Here is a 6793-nt window from a genome sequence, read left to right as displayed (position 1 = left end):
TAATGGTGTGTCCGAACGTCGTAATCGTACTTTATTAGAAATGGTGCGATCTATGATGTCTCTTACTGATTTGCCGTTATCGTTTTGGGGTTATGCATTAGAAACAGCTGCATTCACTTTAAATAGGGCACCATCGAAATCCGTTGAGACGACACCATACGAACTGTGGTGTGGCAAAAGGCCAAAGTTGTCGTTTCTTAAAGTTTGGGGATGTGATGCTTATGTCAAAAAGCTTCAGCCTGAAAAGCTGGAACCCAAAGCGGAAAAATGCGTCTTCATAGGTTACCCAAAAGAGACAGTTGGGTACACCTTCTATCTCAAATCCGAGGGCAAAGTGTTTGTTGCTAAGAACGGAACTTTTCTCGAGAAGGAGTTTCTCTCGAGAGAATTGAGTGGGAGGAAGATAGAACTTGACGAGGTTGTCGAACCTCTCATCCCTCTGGATGGTGGCGCAGGGCAAGGGGAAACCTCTGTTATTGCGACGCCGGTTGAGGAGGAAGTTAATGATGATGATCATGAAACTCCAGTTCAAGTTTCTGTTGAACCACGCAGGTCGACGAGATCACGCGCTGCTCCAGAGTGGTACGGTAATCCCGTCTTATCAATCATGTTGTTAGACAACAATGAACCTGCAAATTATGAAGAAGCAATGGTGGGCCCAGATTCCAACAGATGGCTAGAAGCCATGAAATCCGAGATAGGATCCATGTATGAGAACAAAGTGTGGACTTTGGAGATACTGCCTGAGGGCCGCAAGGCTATTCAGAACAAATGGATCTTTAAGAAGAAGACGGACGCTGACGGTAATGTGACCGTTTATAAAGCTCGACTTGTGGCAAAGGGTTTTTCACAAGTTCCAGGAATTGACTACGATGAGACTTTCTCTCCCGTAGCGATGCTTAAGTCCGTCAGAATCATGTTAGCAATAGCTGCATTTTTCGATTATGAAATCTGGCAGATGGATGTCAAAACGGCGTTCCTTAACGGTTTCCTTAAGGAAGAGTTGTATATGATGCAACCCGAAGGTTTTGTCGATCCTAAAAATGCTGACAAAGTGTGTAAGCTCCAGCGATCCATTTATGGACTGGTGCAAGCATCTCGGAGTTGGAACAAACGCTTTGATGAGGTGATCAAAGCATTTGGGTTTATACAAGTGGTTGGAGAATCTTGTATTTACAAGAAAGTGAGTGGGAGCTCTGTGGCGTTTCTAATATTATATGTGGATGACATATTACTGATTGGAAACAACGTAGAGCTTTTGGAGAGCATAAAAGGTTACTTGAATAAAAGTTTCTCTATGAAGGACCTAGGAGAAGCTGCTTACATTCTAGGCATTAAGATCTATAGGGATAGATCAAAACGCCTGATAGGACTTTCACAAAGCACATACCTTGATAAAGTTTTGAAGAGGTTCAAAATGGAACAGTCCAAGAAAGGGTTCTTGCCAGTGTTACAAGGTACGAGATTGAGTAAGACTCAGTGCCCAGCAACTGATGAAGATAGAGAGCATATGCGCTCCGTCCCCTATGCTTCAGCCATAGGTTCTATCATGTATGCGATGCTGTGCACTAGACCGGATGTTAGCCTGGCCATAAGTATGGCAGGTAGGTTCCAGAGTAATCCAGGAGTGGATCACTGGACGGCGGTCAAGAATATCCTGAAGTACCTGAAAAGGACTAAGGAGATGTTTCTCGTGTATGGAGGTGACGAAGAGCTCGCCGTAAAAGGTTACGTCGATACAAGCTTTGACACAGATCCGGACGACTCTAAGTCGCAAACCGGATACGTATTTATTCTTAATGGGGGTGCAGTAAGCTGGTGCAGTTCCAAGCAAAGCGTCGTAGCAGATTCTACATGTGAAGCAGAGTACATGGCTGCCTCGGAGGCGGCTAAGGAGGGTGTCTGGATGAAGCAGTTCATGACGGATCTTGGAGTGGTGCCAAGTGCACTGGATCCAATAACCTTGTTCTGTGACAACACTGGTGCCATTGCCCTGGCAAAGGAACCAAGGTTTCACAAGAAGACCAGACACATCAAACGACGCTTCAACCTCATCCGCGACTACGTCGAGGAGGAGGACGTAAATATATGCAAAGTGCACACGGATCTGAATGTAGCAGACCCGCTGACTAAACCTCTTCCACGGCCAAAACATGATCGACACCAGAACTGTATGGGTGTTAGATTTATTACAATGTAATTCACATGGTGATGTGAGGGCTAGATTATTGACTCTAGTGCAAGTGGGAGACTGTTGGAATTATGCCCTAGAGGCAATAATAAATGTATAGTTATTATTATAATTCCTGTATCAAGATAATAGTTTATTATCCATGCTATAATTGTATTGAATGAAGACTCATTTACATGTGTGGATACATAGACGAAACACCGTCCCTAGCATGCCTCTAGTTGGCTAGCCAGTTGATCGATGATAGTCAGTGTCTTCTGATTATGAACAAGGTGTTGTTGCTTGATAACTGGATCACGTCATTGGGAGAATCACGTGATGGACTAGACCCAAACTAATAGACGTAGCATGTTGATCGTGTCATTTTGTTGCTACTGTTTTCTGCGTGTCAAGTATTTATTCCTATGACCATGAGATCATATAACTCACTGACACCGGAGGAATGCTTTGTGTGTATCAAACGTCGCAACGTAACTGGGTGACTATAAAGATGCTCTACAGGTATCTCCGAAGGTGTTAGTTGAGTTAGTATGGATCAAGACTGGGATTTGTCACTCCGTGTGACGGAGAGGTGTCTCGGGGCCCACTCGGTAATACAACATCACACACAAGCCTTGCAAGCAATGTAACTTAGTGTAAGTTGTGGGATCTTGTATTACGGAACGAGTAAAGAGACTTGCCGGTAAACGAGATTGAAATAGGTATGCGGATACTGACGATCGAATCTCGGGCAAGTAACATACCGAAGGACAAAGGGAATGACATACGGGATTATACGAATCCTTGGCACTGAGGTTCAAACGATAAGATCTTCGTAGAATATGTAGGATCCAATATGGGCATCCAGGTCCCGCTATTGGATATTGACCGAGGAGTCTCTCGGGTCATGTCTACATGGTTCTCGAACCCGCAGGGTCTGCACACTTAAGGTTCGACGTTGTTTTATGCGTATTTGAGTTATATGGTTGGTTACCGAATGTTGTTCGGAGTCCCGGATGAGATCACGGACGTCACGAGGGTTTCCGGAATGGTCCGGAAACGAAGATTGATATATAGGATGACCTCATTTGATTACCGGAAGGTTTTCGGAGTTACCGGGAATGTACCGGGAATGACGAATGGGTTCCGGGGGTTCACCGGAGGGGGGCAACTCACTCCGGGGAAGCCCATAGGTATTTGGGGGGGTCACACCAGCCCTTAGTGGGCTGGTGGGACAGCCCACCAAGTCCTATGCGCCAAGGAAGAAAAATCAAAGGAAGAAAGAAAAAAAAAGGAAGAAGTGGGAAGGGGGAAGGACTCCCTCCCACCAAACCAAGTAAGACTCGGTTTGGGGGGGGAGAGTCCTCCCCCCTGGCTCGGCCGACCCCTTGGGGTTCCCTTGGACCCCAAGGCAAGGTCCCCCTCCCTCCTCCTATATATATGGGGCTTTTAGGGCAGATTTGAGACGACTTTCTCACGGCTGCCCGACCACATACCTCCATAGTTTTTCCTCTAGATCGTGTTTCTGCGGAGCTCGGGCGGAGCCCTGCTGAGACAAGATCATCACCAACCTCCGGAGCGCCGTCACGCTGCCGGAGAACTCTTCTACCTCTCCGTCTCTCTTGCTGGATCAAGAAGGCCGAGATCATCGTCGAGCTGTACGTGTGCTGAACGCGGAGGTGCCGTCTGTTCGGTACTAGATCGTGGGACTGATCGCGGGATTGTTCGCGGGGCGGATCGAGGGACGTGAGGACGTTCCACTACATCAACCGCGATCTCTAATCGCTTCTGCTGTACGATCTACAAGGGTACGTAGATCACTCATCCCCTCTCGTAGATGGACATCACCATGATAGATCTTCGTGCGCGTAGGAAAATTTTTGTTTCCCATGCGACGTTCCCCAACACTGTGGTGGCATTAATGTCGGTTCAAAGCGGACAGCCCCCAGACGGGGCGGCGTGCGACTTCCTTCCGCATTCAAGAAGGATGATTGTTTGTCCGTCTGTCTGGCATTCATGTCGATGCGGTGAACTAGAAATCATTACACATCCTACCCGGGTGTCCGCTATTTAAAGGCCGTAGGCCACCACACAAACTCGTACCACCTTTGAGCCCATCTCCCTCTATCCGGGCCGCTGGTGTACCACCTCTCCTTTGTTCCATCTTCAACCTGTGCGACCAATGGCCAGAATCAACTACGGGTTGTGGAATACCCTTTCACTACAGTGTCGCCACGAAATCACTGCCGAGGTGGGTGTATGGTGTGGCACACACACGTCCCGCATTACAACGGGAGAGGCTCCAAGCTCTTTTCCTCCCGCATTACAGCGAAAGAGACTTTGACCTCTCTTGAAGAGAAGAGCTCAAACGAGGTGAACATTGAGGGGGAGAGGAGGATGAGGAGGCTCCCATGCTAGTTGTAGGCTCCGCTGTAGCACGCGGATACGCATTACAATGTCATCACGACGGAGGTGCAGGCGCCACTAGTCTCCCCGTTCTAGATGTTGCAGGAGGAGGAGCGATACAACTTGCGGCTCCTCTAGCACCAAGGACTCACGGAGTGCTGGGTTAGTGGTGACGAGGAGGTCGTCGTGGTCATGCTTGCAAAGAATTCAGGCTTCGTCCATGAACAGCGGGCACTGTACAAGTCTATGTGCAGTGCCCGTACCACCGTCGACCTCACCTCCACCTCTACCGCCGACGTCCACGGCTAGACATCAGGCACTAACGAGGAGTAGGGCATGGGAGATGGATGTTTCCATGTTCGACAAAGATCAGAACGTGCAACATGAATGTAGGTTATTTTTTGCTTGTAAAACAAATCCTAAACATTAATAAAAATGGAGTGTCTGATTTTATAACTTCTGCCCATAAAAGCATCTTATTTAAGAAAATTATTTCAATTTTATTTGGTGCACCGAGTTGGATGCCCGCTCCCCTAAAGCTATACTAGAGGTGTCCGCATATTTTTGGGTGTGTCGAGAGGCTATAATAATAATAATGTGGAGCTAATTGTATTAGCACTTCCCTAAAAGTACTGATTCGTTACTTTGTTTTGTCACTAAAAGACGACAATCATGAGAATGAAGAAACTAACGTATTTTAAATCTTTTTTGAAAAGACTAATGCATTACTCTCTTCGTTTCTAAATACTTTCTTTGTCCCAAAATAACTGTCTCAACTTTATACTAGCTTTAGTATAAATTTATACTAAGCTTAAGACACTTATTTTGGGACGGAGAGAGTATATGTTTTTTTGAGATTTTATTATGGATTACATACGGATATGGATGTATATATACCTATTTTAGAATATAAATTCATTCATTTTGTTTCGTATATAGTCCCTAATGAAATTTTTAAAAGATTTATATTTAAGGACGAAGGGAGTAGTTCAATTTCTTTGTTTTCCCAAGTAAACATGATAAATTGTGAATGGAGAGACGGCGTATCATTTAACCCGGTTGCTTTGCAAAACATGGCATCGGGAAGCGTTCGTCGGAAGAAATCCACCTCGATACGTTCGGTCTTGTTTTTTTTTTGTGTGTGTCAGTCTTTTTTTTTTTTTTTTTAACACGGGAAGGGACTCGAAGGTCCCAAGCTGGCATTTATATCAAAAGTGTTACAAGACTGCAACAAGGACTTGAAAGAAAAATGAAATTACAACGGTGTCAGTCTTATTATTACTGTAAAGTCGAGTTACGTAGAAGTACAAGTGGTTTAAAAAATACGGCACTCCGTGGAGTGCCATCAGTCTGTCATTATTAATGACAAGAAATAAGAAAGCAAGTCCAACATTAACCCCCAAAGTAGGACAATATTGTACTAGTGATTAAATACCGCACGAGCACAAGGAATATGCATTGCAATGGGAAGGAGGAGATCATTTGGTCGTGTCAAATTCAGCAACGGTAGGTGGTATTCCACCATTTGTTTATCACGCTGTCATCCTCGGAAGACAGTGATATCAAAGTAGCAAACCTCTCAACTGTCATCAGTCCAACTGGGGTGGCATAGCGTTTTTGCTCAAAGGGCACCAACCACGTGCTGCTCACGCATAAATGTATACTACTCCCTCCGTCTGGATTACTTGCCGCGCAAATAGATAGAAACGAATGTATGTAAAATTAAAATACATTTAGATATATTCATTTATATGATAAGTATTTTTCTGGGCCAAAAAGGATACAGGGATCTTATTCAGAATGCAATGGATTTTGGGAAGAGAACATGCTATGAAATAATAAGCCAAAACCTTCAAAAAAAACTAATAAGACATACAGCAAATAAATGATATCCAGATCGGTTTGTGCCCAAATTAATTTATGTGGCGCCAAACAGGGAGGCACCAGCACCGGCCACCAGCAATTGCCCTAAAGGGAGGAGTGTGCCTACCCATCATCCATCGAGTGACCTGTGTGCCTACATGTATCCATTAATTGGACGTTTATGGAATGTAGTGTACATGTTCTCCAGTACTGCTACTTTGCTGGTGGGCCGTGGAGTAAACGTTTGCATTATACGTGGTATTTTTTTTTCTTGTAAAAGAAAAAGAAAGGCGTTGGCCCATCCATCCTCTTGTGATATGTACGCGTGCACTAGGGCGCATGTTGCTTGGTGAT

This window comes from Hordeum vulgare, chromosome 7H (assembly GCF_904849725.1).
Source record: "Hordeum vulgare subsp. vulgare chromosome 7H, MorexV3_pseudomolecules_assembly, whole genome shotgun sequence".
Lineage (NCBI taxonomy): Eukaryota > Viridiplantae > Streptophyta > Magnoliopsida > Poales > Poaceae > Hordeum > Hordeum vulgare.
Note: the sequence above shows the minus strand (reverse complement) of the source record.